The sequence below is a fragment of the Salmo trutta genome, chromosome 23 (genome assembly GCF_901001165.1).
Source record: "Salmo trutta chromosome 23, fSalTru1.1, whole genome shotgun sequence".
NCBI classification, from domain to species: Eukaryota; Metazoa; Chordata; class Actinopteri; order Salmoniformes; family Salmonidae; genus Salmo; species Salmo trutta.
In genome coordinates, this window is record NC_042979.1 from 5242843 (window position 1) to 5262850 (window position 20008).

The window sequence follows — 20008 nt, forward strand, 5'->3', positions numbered from 1 at the left end:
GATGGTGAGAGAGAGAGGACCCCACCCCCCCGGAAGAGAGAGAGAGAACACACGGAGGAACAACCAGCCAGCCTCAGGTTGGTAGAAAAGAGCCAGCGGCGGGTTGAGATAAGCTGCGTTCTGTTCTGCATTGATACGACTGGCTACCTATGCCTCTCCGCTCCCTCTCCAGTAGCAGCTCACAGGTTCCCTGGGAATTCTACTGACCCAGTTTACTTTACAGCAGAAGTATTTTTTTTTTACATATTTAACAGGAGACAATGGCTGCTGTCCTCACCGACCGAATCGCCGCCTCCTCCCCTCGTTCCTCCACATCATGGGGGGAGGGGCGAGGTTTGGGACAGGTCATCCATCTGCTGCCTAATGATGAAGGATGGGAGGACTAGGAAGAAGAGAGAGATGAGGAGAGTGCGTCAGTGCACTTTTTGGGAGCAAAGGCAAATGTTGCCAAAATGTTGATCCATATTGTTTTTATCGTTGTCGTCAGGCTATTTGCTTACACACACACACACATCTGTTGTGCGTGACATCTCAACCTTGAGTTCCGTTGGCGAAGCATGGAAGGTGACACATGGTGCAACCACAGTGCATCGACCGACTCCAACACACACACACACACACACACACACACACACACACACACACACACACACACACACACACACACAGAGAGATCTGTCTCTGTCACCCCCTCCCCTTAGCCCTGTGTACAGAAGCGGTAGCAGGATGGTGCAGTCTCTGGGGGGGCCACTCTCTCTCGACCTCTCTCTCTCTGCAGCTGCAGCGGAGGCTGAATCAGGGTTATCAGGAGTGTGTCTGCAGTTTCTTGTTTACCTCCACCTGTGCCTTCTCCCGTGCCCTCTCCTGTGTCCCTCTGGCGCCCCTGCTGTTCAGAGCCTCACTAAACTGGCTCCATCTACAGGCCCGAGGCTGCCTTCCACTCAGTTTCTCAGTGAGCAACACCCCAGAACGACGACTCCGCTAGCCCCTCTGCTAAGTGGTTAGAGTGTAGAATCCTGTGTTCCGATTGTTTGAACGAAATGAATTGATATTGATGGCGTAATGGAAATAGTCAAGTTGTTGTGTTTGTTAAGGAACATTTTGTTCTGACCTCTTTGCATAGATGTTCCCTGAGCAGACAGACACACACGCCGTGCAGAAATCCCGGGGGGGGGGGTGAGGTGAGGTGAGTTTGAGATAAGCTTCCTCCTCCACCTCATGCCTGGCTGGCTAGGGCGGTGAATTTCTCTATTTCTAAAACACAAGACGACTAAAACACGAGAGGCGAAGGCCGTAGCCATGGCAACCTGGAGACTAAAGTGAAATAATTGGGTCTGGCCCAGATTTTGTTCAAAAAGAAGGAAGAAGAAAGACGAAGCCCCTTGCAGTTACATTTAGACTTTGTTTCTTACTTGTTGTTTAAAAAAAAAAAATGTTTTATGTGTCTTGTTCCCAAACCTTGGCCTTATCTAACAATGCGTGCTGGGCTGTCAGGTTTCTTGGGAGCTAGCTAGGACAGGATGATGGAAGAGTTGGCCAGGTACTGTCCTCCTCAACGTGTCCTACATACCTTGATTACAGACCTAGTGGGTTGACATAGTGGCCTGTTTCTTCACTTTGAACAACTTTGAGCATTTGGGTAGTAGGAGTGTGCCAGGAGTGTCAAATGGGTAGGGTTTGCACTTTTGTGGCTAGCCTATTGTATCGGTTGCATTGCACCAGTCAAGCGCAGAGAAAGTATTTGGGATGAACGCGAATATACTTTTTTTCCCCAACCCAGGTCTCCTGGATAATCGCTCTCTCCACTCCACAGCCTTGCCGGACGGACTAGCATTCAAGCTGTTATTCCATTGTTTTGATTTAGGTCTAGTGGTTATATTATGATTTGTGTCATTCATGGAAATGAACAAAGTACTTTAAATAAACCTCTCTTAATCTCCCATGTTGCCTTTCCCCATCTAGCACACTAGAGTGCTTTTAGTACAAAATACAGATGTCGCGGAATGGCATGCTATTTTACCACCCACACCACATCGCTGTCATGGAGCGTAGCGACTAGCTAGCAGATATGTGCTGCCTGTACATGGTCTTTGCCTGGAAGAAAGGGATAGTGTGCAATGCAAATATTTCGGCTCCTGCCCCCCCCCCCCCCCCCCCCCCCCCCCCCAGGTGTAATTTATGATCAGGAGCCGCCTCTCTGGATGACGGGGGGGGGACAGAAAAGGATGTCCTATGCCAGCCCCAGTCCTCCTCCAGCCACCCAGCTCCGGTAGTTTATGGGGAGCAAAGGGTTTGTGTGTGTGTGTGTGTGTGTGTGTGTGTGTGTGTGTGTGTGTGTGTTTTCTCCAGACCAACATAGAGGAGTCTTTGTAGAGGACGACAGTTCAGTTCACACTCCTGCTACCCCAAAGACTGCAGCACTGTGCATGTATTCCTGTCTCCCTGCATACATGTTGCCACAGTAGGCCCCAAACCTAACCTTTCATAACCCGCGCACTGAGGAAGTCGATGGGTATTGTTTTATTGTTTTATTTTGGTTTATGCTACATTCATTTATTTACATTTTGATCACAGCCTTCTGCCTTTTTAGATAGAGGTGAGATTTAATTTTTTTAATTAAAAAAATAAAATAAATATTTAGCCTTTTATTTAAACTAGGCAAGTCAGTTAAGAACAAATTCTTGTTTACAATGACGGCCTACACCGGCCAAACCCGGATGACCCTGGGCCAATTGTGCGCCGCCCTGTGGGACACCCAATCACGGCCGGATGTGATTTACCCTAACCGTACAGATTGTCAGCAATAATACCGCTGCATAATACCGCTGCATATTGTTACATGTAGACTGAACAGCTCCATGTCTTCCACTAATTGCTATATTACGCAGAGTACATTTAATTGGTTGTACAATACAAGCGAAACATTGGCAGGCACTCTGCTGGGGAGGGTGAGTGATTGAGTTGAATGTCATTTTCAAGGGCCGGCTCTGTGGGTCATACCACAGACGAGCCAATAGCAGCGTTGCTCAGAAACTCCTTGAACCCCCCCCCCCCCCCCCCCAGTCATTCATTTCCTAATTGGAATGCTGTGGAAGTCAGAGATCTCTAGAGGTGTGTGGTGAGGTTCCCGTTTGGATCCAGCGTGGTTCGAGGACGGGGTTTGAAGAATCTGCCTGCTCTGCTGCTGAGAAGTCTCTCTGCTCCGCTCCTGTGTGTGTAGTGTAGTGTAGTGTGTGTGTGTGCGCGCGTATGTTTTAAGTATGTCATTCAGACTGCTGCACAGGGCTCAGGAATTCAGAGAGTCTAGCACATATAGCTCTCTATGGTAGCTGTGTTGTATGTAAGGAATTTGCTACAATTCCTCCAGCAGTATCCACTTTGACAGCTACTATCCTAAATCAGCTCTGAAAGCTTTTAGAGTGAGCGTCTGTGTGAAGACCATGTTGTCAGGCCAGGGATTCGATGTTTTTATTGGAGAATCTGATTGATAGTACTGTACTTTTCAGGGCCGTGCAGAATGTCCATTCCAAAGACAGCGAGACTCTTACTGTGTCCCGGAGAGTTAGGAATGCATCTCATTCTGAGACACTTCGGGGGAAGATAAGTGCTGCTGTTTCACACAGTTGAAATGCTCTGATCCCTACAATCATCCCCCGTGTTCCCCTACTTATACGCCATTTACAGCTAGCCTAAAACCCTTCTGGATTGTAGATTAGCTAGGCCTAGGGTACTTTACCTACTGGCTCTAAGGGCACTGTGATCATTTGTATGCTGACAAATCTGGATTACGGTCTGCCCATATCAGTCCGGGACGGAGACCATTATTCTACTCTATCCTCTGCTTCATTGCCTCTGAAAGCTATTCTGTGAGAACCACAATGTTTTGCAAGGAGGAACAGTCACTGTGATGAAACAGTCCTGTTAAGAACTCTATAGGCTAACTCTGACTGTGAGGGGATGAAAGGCAGTGCCTATTTACACCCTCTTAAGTGACTCCTTTCCGTTAGCGTTAGCTGAAGGGATAAGACGATGGGAGAGCTGTGGGACGTGTCTCAGTGTCTGGGTGCGTTTCAAATGGCACCTCGTTTCCTATATACGGCGAGCTCCAAAAGTATTGGGACAGTGACAATTTGTTTGTTTTTCGGCGCTGTACTCCAGCGCTTTGGATTTGAAACGGTACGAATATTAAAGTGCAGACTGTCAGCTTTAATTTGAGGGTATTTCCATCCACATCAAGTGAACCGTTTAGAAATTACAGCCCGTTTTAGGGGACACTAAAAGTGACTTCCAAATGACACAATAACTGATTTACCATTCATTTCTATTGGGCACAAAATAATCTGAAACGCAACCAAAACAAACAGCAAATGCATCCAACAAATTTTGTAGAGTCATAAGCGTGATGTAGTCATTGCGTGCTAGGAATATGGGACCAAACACTACACTTTTTTACTACTTTAATACACTATAAGTGAATTTGTCCCAATACTTTTGGCCGCCTTAAAATGGGGGCGGGACTATGTACAAAAAGGGCTGTAATTTCTAAACGGTTCACCCGTTATGGATGAAAATACCCTCAAATTAAAGCTGTCAGTCTGCACTTTAACCTCCTGGTCATTGTGTCGTTTCCAAAGTGCTGGAGTACAGAGCCAAAACAGCAAAAATGTGTCGCTGTCCCAATACTTTTGGCGCTCACTGTAGTTCGCACACTACGTATGGATTAGGGTACCATTTGGGACACACGACAGCATAGATAGGCCTAGACTTTAGAGGATAGAAGATAGACTTGATAGGATTCTCAGGATAGTGAGGTTTGGTTTTATTCCCAGAGGAGCCGGAGGGGTTTTCATCATTAGGACTGAGACTGCTGTGTCTGGGGGGGGCCCAGCCAGCACGCCTCTGACCTTTAGTGATTCCACCGACTGAAAGACGGAAGGACAGGCAGATACAGACAGACGGACGGACGGACTGAATGACAGACTGACAGACAAGGTGACAGGTGGAACAATGGCTGTTTGCGCCCTCGGAGAGAGCTGAGAGACTTAGCTCTAGCGATTGAGTAGGCCCGTCTGTGCTCTGGATCTTTATCAGTGGTGTAGGTTCAAGTGATAAATATAACATTCTAAAATGTTCTGAATGTAGTTTGCTACCTTAAATAGCATACTGTTTATTACCTTAGGATGACCCACCCATACAAGACATACATTGCTCCATTGTGGATCTTGTATCACGTCACTTTGGTGTGGGGCTGCATGAAAATGAATCATTGTTTTGCTGATTAGGGAGCTGCATTGGTGTGTTGTATTAAACCACCTAAGGCTTTCTGAACCATGGTTTTGATATTGTTAAGCCTGTTGGGTGCCAGTGAACCGACATGGTAAAACCATTTAGTTTGGCAGTGTTGGGGCCCAGTCCTTTCTCTCAACATGTATGGATTTGTTTCTCGGTTGATTCCCAAATCTTTCAAGTGTAGCCTGACAAATGATCGGGGTCCGTTTTGAAATACCTGTTGTGGTGTCCCTTGGTTCTTGTTGAATACACCAGTCTCTCTCTTAACAGATTTTCATGTCGTTCACCATCGCCGGCCATTGTTTTCAGACTCCTTAATGAGTCAAGAGGTCGGAGGTCATGATGTAATCAATCAGCAGCCTGCTTTCCCTCGTCTTGTCTTGTGTTCGGCCTATAGGGCTATGCTACATAGAATCCATATCTGCGAGAGGTTAACCGGTGTCATGAACACGCCTGTGGATTTCACAATGGACCGTTTTCCCATTCGTTTCATCTAGTATAGCAGTCTACATGTATTGAATACAGTTGAAATGTGCATCTGTCTCTATTTTTTTTTAGTTCTTCTCTGCAAATGATGATGTGTCAGACTGGTGTTAAAAAAAAAAAAAGATTGACCAGATCAATCTAGGGCTGGGTTACATGAGATGCTTCAGTGGAGTTTAATGCCTCAATCAAATTGTCTGTCGAGCTAGAGACGGCAGAATGCGTGGTTATTCTGCACACGCAGCGTTTCTCTCTTTCCTCCCCTGCCGGAATTAATTTGGGTTCAGTTGATGCCTCAATTCAAAATAGTGGTTTATTTTTGCCTTACTTCATCTAGGGACAACTGTGGAGTCTTTGCATTGATCGAGTTATTGGTCGGCCTCATCCTGGCATGGGCCTGCTTAAGCACGTCACACCCTGCTCCCACACTTCTGAGTATGAAAACAATGTCACATTTCCTGTTTTATACTGATTACTGATTTATAAATACGCTAGATGACTGACAGGAACCTGTTTTGAAGGCGCCGCGCCTCTATCTTGGAATTCCCTCATCGTTGTAAAAAAAATATTTGATTAATGTCTGAATTTGTTTTTGCCACGTTTATTATATTACATACACCTACATACACCTACATACACTGCCTGTAGCCATGAAGTGCTTTGAAAGGCTGGTCATGGCTCACATCAACACCATTATCCCAGAAACCCTAGACCCACTCCAATTTGCATACCGCTCCAACAGATCCACATGTGATGCAATCTCTATGGCACTCCACACTGCCCTTTGACACCTGGACAAAAGGAACACCTATGTGAGAACGCTATTCATTCACTACAGCTCAGCGTTCAACACCATAGTGCCCTCAAGGCTCATCACTATGCTAAGGATCCTGGGACTAAACACCTCCCTCTGCAACTGGATCCTGGACTTCCTGACGGGCCGTCCCAGGTGGTAAGTGTAGGTAACAACACATCCGCCACACTGATCCTCAACACGTGGGCTCCTCAGGGGTGCGTGCTCAGTACCCTCCTGTACTCCCTGTTCACTCATGACTGCATAGCCAGGCACAACTCCAACACCATCATTAAGTTTGCCGATGACACAACAGTGGTAGGCCTGATCACTGGCAACGATGAGACAGCCTGTAGGGAGGAGGTCAGAGACCTGGCCGTGTAGTGCCAGGACAACAACCTCTCCCTCAATGTGATCAAGACTAAGGAGATGATTGTGGGCTACAGGAATTAGAGGACCGAGCACGCCCCCATTCTCATCGATAGGGCTGTAGTGGATCAGGTTGAGAGTTTCAAGTTCCTTGACGTCCACATCACCAACAAACTATCATGGTCCAAGCACACCAAGGCAGTCGTGAAGACGGTACGACAAAACCTATTCCACCTCAGGAGACTTGAATTTGGCGTGCGTCCTCAGATCCTCAAAACGTTCTACAGCTGCACCATCGAGAGCATTCTGACTGGTTGCATCACTGCCTGGTATGGCAACTGCTCAGCCTCCGACCGCAAGGCACTACAAAGGGTAGTGCGTATGGCCCAGTACATCACTGGGGCCAAGCCTCCTGCCATCCAGGACCTCTATACCAGGCGGTGTCAGAGGAAGGCCCTAAAACTTGTCAAAGACTCCAGCCATCCTAGTCATAGACTGTTCTCTCTGCTACCGCACAGCAAGCGGTACCGGAGCGTCAAGTCTAGGTCCAAGAGGCTTCTAAACAGCTTTTACCCCCAAGCCATAAGACTCCTGAACATCTAATCAACTATTTGCATTGTCGTCCCCCCCCCCCTTTTACGTTGCTGTTACCCTCTGTTTGTTATCTATGCATAGTTACTTTAATAACTCTACCTACTTGTACATATTACCTCAATTATCTCGACTAACAGGAGCCCCCGCACGTTGACTCTGTACCGGTACCCCCTGTATATAGCCTCCACATTGACTCTGTACCGGTAACACCTGTATATAGCCTCCACATTGACTCTGTACCGGTACTCCCTGTATATAGCCTCCACATTGACTCTGTACCGGTACTCCCTGTATATAGCCTCCACATTGACTCTGTACCGGTACTCCCTGTATATAGCCTCCACATTGACTCTGTACCGGTACCCCCTGTATATAGCCTCCACATTGACTCTGTACCGGTACTCCCTGTATATAGTCTCCACATTGACTCTGTACCGGTACTCCCTGTATATAGCCTCCACATTGACTCTGTACCGGTACTCCCTGTATATAGCCTCCACATTGACTCTGTACCGGTACCCCCTGTATATAGCCTCCACATTGACTCTGTACCAGTAACACCTGTATATAGCCTCTACATTGACTCTGTACCGGTACTCCCTGTATATAGTCTCCACATTGACTCTGTACCGGTACTCCCTGTATATAGCCTCCACATTGACTCTGTACCGGTACTCCCTGTATATAGCCTCCACATTGACTCTGTACCGGTACTCCCTGTATATAGCCTCCACATTGACTCTGTACCGGTACCCCCTGTATATAGCCTCCACATTGACTCTGTACCGGTACCCCCTGTATATAGCCTCCACATTGACTCTGTACCGGTACCCCCTGTATATAGCCTCCACATTGACTCTGTACCGGTACCCCCTGTATATAGCCTCCACATTGACTCTGTACCGGTACCCCCTGTATATAGCCTCCACATTGACTCTGTACCGGTACTCCCTGTATATAGCCTCCACATTGACTCTGTACCGGTACCCCCTGTATATAGTCTCGCTATTGTTATTTTACTAATGCTCTTTAATTATTTCTTACTTTTGAAACTTTTTTGGGGGGGTATTTTTTCTTAAAACTGCATTGTTGCTTAAGGGCTTGTAAGTAAGCATTTCACTGTAAGGTTGTTGTTGTTGTATTCGGCGCATGTGACAAATACAGTTTGATTTGATTTGAGATGCACTATGCAGAAATTGTTCCGCCATTTCCTGAAATACTGTCGAATTTCATTCCTATTAAGGACTGGGAAGGAACAGAGTGTGCAAAGCTGTCATCAAGGCAAAGGGTGGCTACTTTGAAGAATCTCTAATATAAAATATATTTTGATTAACACTTTTTTTGGTTACTACATGATTCCATGTGTGTTATTTCATAGTTTTAATGTCTTCACTATTATTCTACAATGTATTGTAGAATAGTACAAATATAGTTAAACCCTTGAATGAGTAGATGTGTCTAAACTTTTGACTGGTACTGTATATAACGACATGCTTGATGTTTTGTGTACACTCAATGGACAGTTTATTATGTACACCCATCTAGTACCGGCTCAGGTGCCCCTTTGCCTCCAGAACAGCCTGAATTCTTTGGGGGATGGACATGTTGCTTAATTGGTATCAAGGGACCTAATTTGTGCCAGGAAAACATTCCCCACACCATTACTCCACCGCCACCAGCCTGTATTGTTGACACCAGGAAGGTTGGAGCCATGGACTCATGCTACTTACGCCAAATCCTGACTCTGCCATCAGCATGACGCAACAGGAACCGGGATTCGCCGGACCAGGCAATGTTTTTCTACTCCTTTATTGGTGATCGCGTGCCCACTGGGGCCACTTCTTCTTGGTTTTAGCTGATAGGAGTGGAACCCGGTGTGGTTGTCTGCTGCAATAGCCCATCCACGACAAGGACCGACAAGGTGTGCGTTCCGAGATGCTGTTCTGCACACCACTGTTGTACTGCGATGTTATTTTCCTGTTTGTGGCCTGCCTGTTAGCTTGCACAATTCTTGCCATTTTCCTTCGACCTCTCATCAACGAGCTGTTTTCGCCCACAGGATTGCTGCTGACTGGATGTTTTTGGTTTTGTTGCACCATTCTTTGTAAACCCTGGACTCGTGAAAAGCCCAGGAGGCCAGAGGTTTCTGAGATACTGGAACTGGCGCGCCTGGCACTGACGATCATACCACGCTCTAAGTTGTGAACGTTCAATCGAATAGTAACTGGATGCCTGTCTGGATCACATTTTAGGGAAGACTCGGATGCAGACAGTGTCGAAGTAACAAAAGTTTATTACAAGAACAAGGGCAGGTAAAACAACAGGTCAAGGGCAGGCAGAGGTCAGTAAACCAGATCAGAGTCAAACGGTACAGAACGACTGGTGGACCTAATAAACTGGCCACTGAGTATATTTTTAGACTACACCGACTATAGAATAGAAGAGGCATTTGAATTTTACTGAATACAATTCTATATCCTTTCATTCAAATTGTAATTGACCTTCTGTATCCTGTTTACCACTTCAAGTTCAATTAAAATGTAAGAATGGAATTCTGAATTGAGCACAACCCTGCTGTAAACCTGTTTTATTATGTGGTAGTCTAGATTAGCTACCTGGTTTGTCAACATCTTTTGTCAATATTTTTTGGCAAGATCTTTTCCATGCTATTAGATGTAAACCCAGCAAAAAAAGAAACGTCCTCTCACTGTCAACTGCGTTTATTTTCAGCAAACTTAACATGTGTAAATATTTGTATGAACATACCAAGATTCAACAACTGAGACATAAACTGAACAAGTTCCACAGACATGTGACTAACAGAAATGGAATAACGTGTCCCTGACCAAAGGGGGGGGAGTCAAAATCAAAAGTAACAGTCAGTATCTGGTGTGGCCACCAGCTGCATTAAGTACTGCAGTGCATCTCCTCCTCATGGACTGCAACAGATTTGCCAGTTCTTGCTGTGAGATGTGTCCCCACTCTTCCACCAAGGCACCTGCAAGTTCCCAGACATTTCTGGGGGGAATGGCCCTAGCCCTCACCCTCCGATCCAACAGGTCCCAGACGTGCTCAATGGGATTGAGATCCGGGCTCTTTGCTGGCCATGGCAGAACACTGACATTCCTGTCTTGCAGGAAATCATGCACAGAATGAGCAGTATGGCTGGTGGCATTGTCATGCTGGAGGGTCATGTCAGGATGAGCCTGCAGGAAGGGTACCACGTGAGGGAGGAGGATGTCTTCCCTGTAGTGCACAGCATTGAGATTGCCTGCAATGACAACAAGCTCAGTCCGATGATGCTGTGACACACCGCCCCAGACCATGACGGACCCTCCACCTCCAAATCGATCCCGCTCCAGAGTACAGGCCTCGGTGTAATGCTCATTCCTTCGACGACAAACGCGAATCCGACAATCACCCCTGGTGAGACAACACTACGACTCGTCAGTGAAGAGCACTTTTTGCCAGTCCTGTCTGGTCCAGCGACGGTGGGTTTGTGCCCATAGGCGACGTTGTTGCCGGTGATGTCTGGTGAGGACCTGCCTTACAACAGGCCTACAAGCCCTCAGTCCAGCCTCTCTCAGCCTATTGCTGACAGTCTGAGCACTGATGGAGGGATTGTGCGTTCCTGGTGTAACTCGGGCAGTTGTTGTTGTTACCATCCTGTACCTGTCCCGCAGGTATGATGTTACACGTGGTCTGCCACTGTGAGGATGATCAGCTGTCCATCCTGTCTCCCTGTAGCGCTGTCTTAGGCGTCTCACAGTACGGACATTGCAATTTATTGCCCTGGCCACATCTGCAGGCCTCATGCCTCCTTGCAGCATGCCTAAGGCACGTTCTCGCAGATGAGCAGGGACCCTGGGCATCTTTCTTTTGGTGTTTTTCAGTAGAAAGGCCTCTTTAGTGTTCTAAGTTTTTTCATAACTGTGACCTTAATTGCCTACCGTCTGTAAGCTGTTAGTGTCTTATCGACCGGTCCACAGGTGCATGTTCATTAATTGTTTATGGTTCATTGAACAAGCATGGGAAACAGTGTTTAAACCCTTTACGATGAAGATCTGTGAAGTTATTTGGATTTTTACAAATTATCTTTGAGACAGGGTCCTGAAAAAGGGACGTTTATTTTTTTTTCTGAGCGTATTTCTTTATCCACACATGTCCTTATATGAGGGTCACAGTGCAATACAAGGCCAGAATCTCAAAATAAAATATTTTATCCTTTGCAGTGTAATCAAGATTTTTTCAGCCCATTGATCAGGTCGCAATTAGCCTAGCTACAGTTTTTAATGAGAGTGCTGCTGGAACCTGTTCAATGCACACACAGCGCTAGGAGCCTTCTTAGCTGATAGGTCAAAGAACACTTTAAAGTCCCTTTAATCATCTAACAAGTAGCCCAGAAAGCTTGTATCAAAAGCCTAGAAGTACACTCAACATAGCTGCCGGTCCACCCATCACAGAACATTGACTTGAATGGGAGTTTCCCTTCTAGGAATTATAATTCTATTGCCCCCCACCAAGTCAGCATTCTGAGACTATAAAATCTCCTCTCTGTGCAGTTGAGGAATGGAAACGTTCTAATAATCATAGAAATCTTAATTGGTGAATCAGTTTTGTGGTAGGGCTGTGACGGTCATGGAATGGTGGATGACTGTAATTGACCAGCCAAATGACTGCGTTCTCTGTAATAACCATTCGAATAGCACATGTTTAAAAATATCTCCTCTCCTCCCCTCCTGACTGCATGTGCTGGCATAGAAATAGAATTATTAGAACGGTCGCCCCCATTCAAGTCAATGATTGCTTAATGGGTGTACTGATGGCCGTAGCAACTGCACCTATAGGAGCAAAGCAGGAAGTAAAAGCAGGAAGTGTACACATCAATATGTACTGTGATTTGTTGATTCAACTCAACTGGCATTACAAGAAATACATTCCATTGCATGAGCTACATCAATTAACATCAAATACTGTTTGCTACAAGACCTTGCTTGTTTCAGCAATGAGCAACTGCCCGGCCGTCCTGTCTTCAGTCAGTTGTTCGCCCCCCCCCATCCATAACCGTCGGTTACACAGTAATTGTGCCAGCCCTTCGCTGGTGTTTGTATGATCTAGTTATGTTGATAGATATATTCTGTAGGCAACCAGAGTTATTCTTGTTTTAGACATTTTGACAGTTAATGCACTGCGCACACAGACAGCTGACCTTCCCTTTATGCTGCAGCAGCCAGTCAGAAGACTTGTCAATATTTTACTAAATCATAAACCTCCCATTGCTCAGTTCCCTTGTAAAAACCGGTGGAAGCAGTTTGGAGCGATCCTGACTGTGTTGCTATTGTTGTAAAATCATGAAAAGCTTCTTGTGGCTGACAATGTTTCCACCAGACTCCTCTGTGGTCTGCTTTAATGAAGCACAGGCCTTTTGCTTCTCTCTTTCTCTCTCTCCTTTCTCTCTCTTTCCTTTCTCTCTCTCTCCTCTCTTTCTCTCTCCTTTCTTTCTCTCTCTTTCTCTCTCCTTTCTTTCTCTCTTTCTCTCTCCTTTCTCTCTCTCTCCTTTCTCTTTCTCTCTCTTTTCATAACACCGCCCCTTACTTTCCCTTTCCAAGGATAAAAGATGCTGGTGGCTCATAAATGCAGCAGTCACAGAGATGCAAATGCATTTCTCCTCCATCGTAGAGATTAGAGATGTGCTGGCGGTGTCACTGTCTCTGGGCGAGAAAACAATTTTCACCGCCGTATTTATCATCAAACAATCTCCAGACTCGGGGACAGGCGGGCTGAATGACAGGAGAGGAGAGGAGAGAGGAGAGTTGGAGGGAGGGAGGGAGAGGAGATGATTTGTGGTTGGTGGGGTAGTGGAGAGAGGAGGAAAAAGAGAGGAGGAGAGCTCAGATGGAGGATCTGCTAAACCCTCAGTGTGGCTGTCGGTAAACACACTTGAGATGTGGAGATGTGTGAGCCCCTCTCATGCTGGACTTCAGGGGACTTAGATGAGAAGGATTAGGACTGCAGAAAAGGGCTGAGGTTGGCCTCCCTCATCCCTCGGTCTGGACTATGTAAGGGCTGTAGTCAACTCACACTGGCCGTTGAGAATGATTGTCGATTGGAAACTATTCGCTGAGTGGCTGTGTGTTTGTATCGGTTTGTCTGATGACCTGCTGGAGGGTTGGTTCTCCATCGCACTGCAACTCCAGTGAATGGAGCCGCTGGCTGTGTGTGTGTGTTTGTTGCTCTGTTCGAGGCACCTGTAATCACTCAGTAGTGGAGCTCACAGTCCAGAGCGATTACGGAGCTGCCTGCCTAGCATGCCTGCCCTCAGGCTCTGCTCTGCTCTCATCTCCTGTGCTGGTGCAGCTGTACAGACACACACACACACACACACACACACACACACACACACACACACACACACACACACACACACACACACACACACACACACACACACACACACACCACTCCCTAATTCTCTCTCTCTGTGTGTGTGTGTGTATCAGAAAGCCAGCCTAGAACTGTGATGTTTTCCTCAGTTCAGCTTAGGGAGGGGGAGGGGTTTGGTGAAAGAGTTCTCTATCAACAAATTACATAAATGACTCCTTTTGAAAATTGTCTGGAATAGGTTGTATCAATGTGATGAATGAATATATGATTTATTATTCTATGAATACAATGTGTAGTAGTGGATGTGACACAGACGGAGGTGTCGATGCCTGATCTTTGACCTCTGTCTTCGTGCTGCCAGGTAGAGGTCCCCGAACCCATCCCGAGACCGTAACATCGGGCCGCAGAGGGACAAGAGGAAAGTAGTGCGCAAGGTAAGGATCTCAGAATGGGTCACCATGCCGCCCTGGCTAATGCATCTAGGCTAGTAGCACACTGCACTGGGTAGCAGCACCGTGCCAGATAGGACCCACTGGCCTTGGGACTTGCAGCGGCTCTGTGTACGGGGACAGTATAGACGAGGAGGGATTGTCCTTGGGTTATTCCTCGTGGCAGTCGGCTTCTCGTAATGTTAATGTGATAATTGAATAAGCCGGTGAAACTGCGGCGGGTATGAAACCATTCCTCACAGGCTGTGTTACAGGGAGGGAGTCCCCTCAGTGAGTTGGATAGTAGTGCTTGGGGGCTGGGAGGCCCGGGCGCCGCGTCGCTCCCTGTGTACAGAGCTGCTCAGTCAACCGGAAAATGAGCTCTGTGTGTGTGTGTGTGTGTGTGTGTGTGTGTGTGTGTGTGTGTGTGTGAGCTCTCATGTTCACCCTCTGACTCAGCGGCAAGGCCACTGGCCTCTTTAACCCCACCGGCCTCAAGTCTCACACAAACACTGAGTGGATAAAACGTGTGTGTGTGCTCCTTAATTTATCAAATTAGGTTAGCTAGAATAAATTAGATTAGGCCTATAGCCTATTTGATTAAATTAGATGTCCACTTTAGCCATAACATAACAGAAAACGCAGGTGAACGCTTTCGTGACTAGTAAATGCCCCTCTGCTCTTTTGTTCTAAAAACAGCTGTCTGTGTTTCCCCCAATGAGGATGCAGTCGCAATATTAAGTGAGACACCGATCGGTGACATGTTAGTGTTTGTCAGGAAATTTGGTGTGTTCTCCATCATTAGTGTTTACCGAGGCGCAGCGTCAGTCAGTCAGAGAACCAGCCTTAGCGTGCGGTGAGTGTGTCTGCTGGACGTTTGTGGTGGCCGTCCAGGAGCCAAATAAACGTTGGAAACCCTCTCTAGAACATCCAGTGCGGTTAGAGTGTGTAACTAAGTGTTATGCTGTAATAACAAAACAGTGTGGGGGGGTTCCTTTGGGATCTGTATGCACTACAACTTGACGAACTTGATGTGTCAACCTGCGACCTGACCCCTGACTGACCCTGGGGCGTTGACCCATCACCCTCGCAAAAGGCAGCGTCAGTGTTTCCCCTGGTGTTTTTGAGGAAGTTGCAGCTTGCGGTGCGGTTTTTGGGGAAATGATTGGGTAAGGGGATACCTAGTCCAGTTAGAATTCATTAAACCGAAATGCGTCTGATTCCGCTCGTGACATCTGACGACGCTAATATGCTAACTCCAGGCTGTAGCCATAAGTAAATCGTGGATTATGTTGTGGGGCTTCAGACACAACTCAAGGTATTGGTAATTTGACCCAAATCTAGATTTTGCATGTACTATCCCTTTAAGGCCTTATTCCGCCCGGAGGCGGAGCTGAAGTACAGAGACTAGTCCTGCTTTCGTTCACATACTTTGAGCGGTTGCTTGAGCCTATCTGGAGACGAAGTGCCCGATGGGCAGGGCTTGCGCTTTTGGGACTATTCCATTGTTTTCATTGTGCCAGATCCAAGCAAGCTCAATCAAGCACAACCAGAGCATTTGAAAGAAAATAAATAGGGCCTACTGTTTGAACCCAGGTCTTCCATAGTCAGGACAGAGCTGACAAGGAGAGACGATAGACCAGGCTTTGAATAGCTAGCTGTCTTCGTCTCTCTATATGCCCTGATGTGTTGCAGATGTAGCAGCCAGGGTTCTCATCTCAACACTGTGTGTGATTTATAGCCCGGGACACAGAGCAATGCTTTATAAACCGCCAGGACAACGTAAACAACAGTGTGGTGTGTGTGTGTAGAGATGGGGCCATGGCGACTGCGGTGTGCTAGCCTGCTGGATTGGTCGGTCTGTGTCTTGACTGTCTGACCTGATGTTTGGCTCCCTCATGTACCTTGGTGTGCTCTGTGGCCCCGGGTCGCTTTTATCTAGCTACTGTGTCAGCCACAGACTTAAGGCCAGATTCAATCCCATCGTGTTTTGTCCACTATGCACATTTTGACGGCAATGTTCCCATGTTCGCGGGGGCCACATTCACGGTAAAGTCAGCAAATATCAGCTCAATCGGAAATTACCTTGAAATGTCAATCGCGCTATACTTCAGATCTTCTGCAGGTTTTATAGTTGTTACACACTAGTGCAATGGTCCAGCGCTGGTTCGGTTTTGCTGCATGTGTGTGTGTGTGTGTGTGAGAGATGTGTCTGACTAATTGATTTCCCATGGTGTTTTGGGAATAGCTGAAAGTTTGCCCACCCTCGTTTACCACCACATCATTCCCCAGTCTTTTCTCCCCCATTAGTTCTCTTGTCATTAAGTTTCTTTGCTGGCAGCTTGATGCTGTTTCAGGTTTCAACTCTGCTTTCATGTTTCCCTTCGCTTCCCTGAGCCATTTGTCTGTCTGTCCGTCCGTCCGTCCGTTCGTCGTCTCTCTCTCTCACTGTCTCTCTCCATCTGTCCTCTCTCTCTCTCTCTCTCGTTTTCGCTGTCTGTCGTCTCTCTCTCACTGTCTGTCTGTCTGTCTCTCGCTGTCTCTTTCTCTCCCTAGTTGGTTGTAGTTGTAGCACCACAGTAGTGGGACTAGTATAACACTAGTTGGTTGTAGTTGTAGCACCACAGTAGTGGGACTAGTATAACACTAGTTGGTTGTAGTTGTAGCACCACAGTAGTGGGACTAGTATAACACTAGTTGGTTGTAGTTGTAGCACCACAGTAGTGGGACTAGTATAACACTAGTTGGTTGTAGTTGTAGCACCACAGTAGTGGGACTAGTATAACACTAGTTGGTTGTAGTTGTAGCACCACAGTAGTGGGACTAGTATAACACTAGTTGGTTGTAGTTGTAGCACCACAGTAGTGGGACTAGTATAACACTAGTTGGTTGTAGTTGTAGTGGGACTAGTATAACACTAGTTGGTTGTAGTTGTAGCATCACAGTAGTGGGACTAGTATGACACTAGTTGGTTGTAGTTGTAGTGGGACTAGTATAACACTAGTTGGTTGTAGTTGTAGTGGGACTAGTATAACACTAGTTGGTTGTAGTTGTAGTGGGACTAGTATAACACTAGTTGGTTGTAGTTGTAGCATCACAGTAGTGGGACTAGTATAACACTAGTTGGTTGTAGTTGTAGCATTACAGCAGTGGGACTAGTATAACACTAGTTGGTTGTAGTTGTAGCACCACAGTAGTGGGACTAGTATAACACTAGTTGGTTGTAGTTGTAGCACCACAGTAGTGGGACTAGTATAACACTAGTTGGTTGTAGTTGTAGCACCACAGTAGTGGGACTAGTATAACACTAGTTGGTTGTAGTTGTAGTGGGACTAGTATAACACTAGTTGGTTGTAGTTGTAGCACCACAGTAGTGGGACTAGTATAACACTAGTTGGTTGTAGTTGTAGCACCACAGTAGTGGGACTAGTATAACACTAGTTGGTTGTAGTTGTAGCACCACAGTAGTGGGACTAGTATAACACTAGTTGGTTGTAGTTGTAGTGGGACTAGTATAACACTAGTTGGTTGTAGTTGTAGCATCACAGTAGTGGGACTTGTATAACACTAGTTGGTTGTAGCACCACAGCAGTGGGACTAGTATAACACTAGTTGGTTGTAGTTGTAGCACCACAGTAGTGGGACTAGTATAACACTAGTTGGTTGTAGTTGTAGCACCACAGTAGTGGGACTAGTATAACACTAGTTGGTTGTAGTTGTAGCATCACAGTAGTGGGACTAGTATAACACTAGTTGGTTGTAGTTGTAGTGGGACTAGTATAACACTAGTTGGTTGTAGTTGTAGTGGGACTAGTATAACACTAGTTGGTTGTAGTTGTAGCATTACAGCAGTGGGACTAGTATAACACTAGTTGGTTGTAGTTGTAGCACCACAGTAGTGGGACTAGTATAACACTAGTTGGTTGTAGTTGTAGCACCACAGTAGTGGGACTAGTATAACACTAGTTGGTTGTAGTTGTAGCATCACAGTAGTGGGACTAGTATAACACTAGTTGGTTGTAGTTGTAGCACCACAGTAGTGGGACTAGTATAACACTAGTTGGTTGTAGTTGTAGCACCACAGTAGTGGGACTAGTATGACACTAGTTGGTTGTAGTTGTAGCACCACAGTAGTGGGACTAGTATAACACTAGTTGGTTGTAGTTGTAGCACCACAGTAGTGGGACTAGTATAACACTAGTTGGTTGTAGTTGTAGCATCACAGTAGTGGGACTAGTATAACACTAGTTGGTTGTAGTTGTAGCATCACAGTAGTGGGACTAGTATAACACTAGTTGGTTGTAGTTGTAGCACCACAGTAGTGGGACTAGTATAACACTAGTTGGTTGTAGTTGTAGCATCACAGTAGTGGGACTAGTATAACACTAGTTGGTTGTAGCACCACAGTAGTGGGACTAGTATAACACTAGTTGGTTGTAGTTGTAGCACCACAGTAGTGGGACTAGTATAACACTAGTTGGTTGTAGTTGTAGCACCACAGTAGTGGGACTAGTATAACACTAGTTGGTTGTAGTTGTAGCACCACAGTAGTGGGACTAGTATAACACTAGTTGGTTGTGGTTGTAGTTGTAGTGGGACTAGTATAACACTAGTTGGTTGTAGTTGTAGCATCACAGTAGTGGGACTAGTATAACACTAGTTGGTTGTAGTTGTAGTGGGACTAGTATAACACTAGTTGGTTGTAGTTGTAGCATTACAGCAGTGGGACTAGTATAACACTAGTTGGTTGTAGTAGTAGTGGGACTAGTATAACACTAGTTGGTTGTAGTTGTAGCACCACAGTAGTGGGACTAGTATGACACTAGTTGGTTGTAGTTGTAGCACCACAGTAGTGGGACTAGTATAACACTAGTTGGTTGTAGTTGTAGCACCACAGTAGTGGGACTAGTATAACACTAGTTGGTTGTGGTTGTAGTTGTAGTGGGACTATTATAACACTAGTTGGTTGTAGTTGTAGTGGGACTAGTATAACACTAGTTGGTTGTAGTTGTAGCACCACAGTAGTGGGACTAGTATAACACTAGTTGGTTGTAGTTGTAGCATCACAGTAGTGGGACTAGTATAACACTAGTTGGTTGTAGTTGTAGCATCACAGTAGTGGGACTAGTATAACACTAGTTGGTTGTAGCACCACAGTAGTGGGACTAGTATAACACTAGTTGGTTGTAGTTGTAGCACCACAGTAATGGGACTAGTATAACACTAGTTGGTTGTAGTTGTAGCAACACAGTAGTGGGACTAGTATAACACTAGTTGGTTGTAGTTGTAGCACCACAGTAGTGGGACTAGTATAACACTAGTTGGTTGTAGTTGTAGCACCACAGTAGTGGGACTAGTATAACACTAGTTGGTTGTAGCACCACAGTAGTGGGAGTAGTATAACACTAGTTGGTTGTAGTTGTACCATCACAGTAGTGGGACTAGTTTAACACTAGTTGGTTGTAGTTGTAGCATCACAGTAGTGGGACTAGTATAACACTAGTTGGTTGTAGTTGTAGCACCACAGTAGTGGGACTAGTATAACACTAGTTGGTTGTAGTTGTAGTGGGACTAGTATAACACTAGTTGGTTGTAGTTGTAGCACCACAGTAGTGGGACTAGTATAACACTAGTTGGCTGTAGTTGTAGCATCACAGTAGTGGGACTA

At 46.0% G+C, this 20008-nt stretch overlaps 1 protein-coding gene across 9 annotated transcripts in view; it reads left to right on the top strand.

The window, feature by feature from the left end:
• The window catches only part of strbp (spermatid perinuclear RNA binding protein), a 133036-nt gene that overhangs the window by 10186 nt on the left and 102842 nt on the right, over positions 1 to 20008 (top strand). For 8 of the 9 annotated variants that reach the window (XM_029708583.1, XM_029708582.1, XM_029708584.1 and 5 more), the window contains one exon: positions 14274 to 14346. The exons of the other annotated variant lie outside the window; for it this stretch is intronic. The gene's annotated coding sequence lies outside the window, so the exon portion shown is untranslated. The remainder of the gene's footprint in view (positions 1 to 14273; positions 14347 to 20008) is intronic. 9 annotated transcript variants of the gene reach the window in all.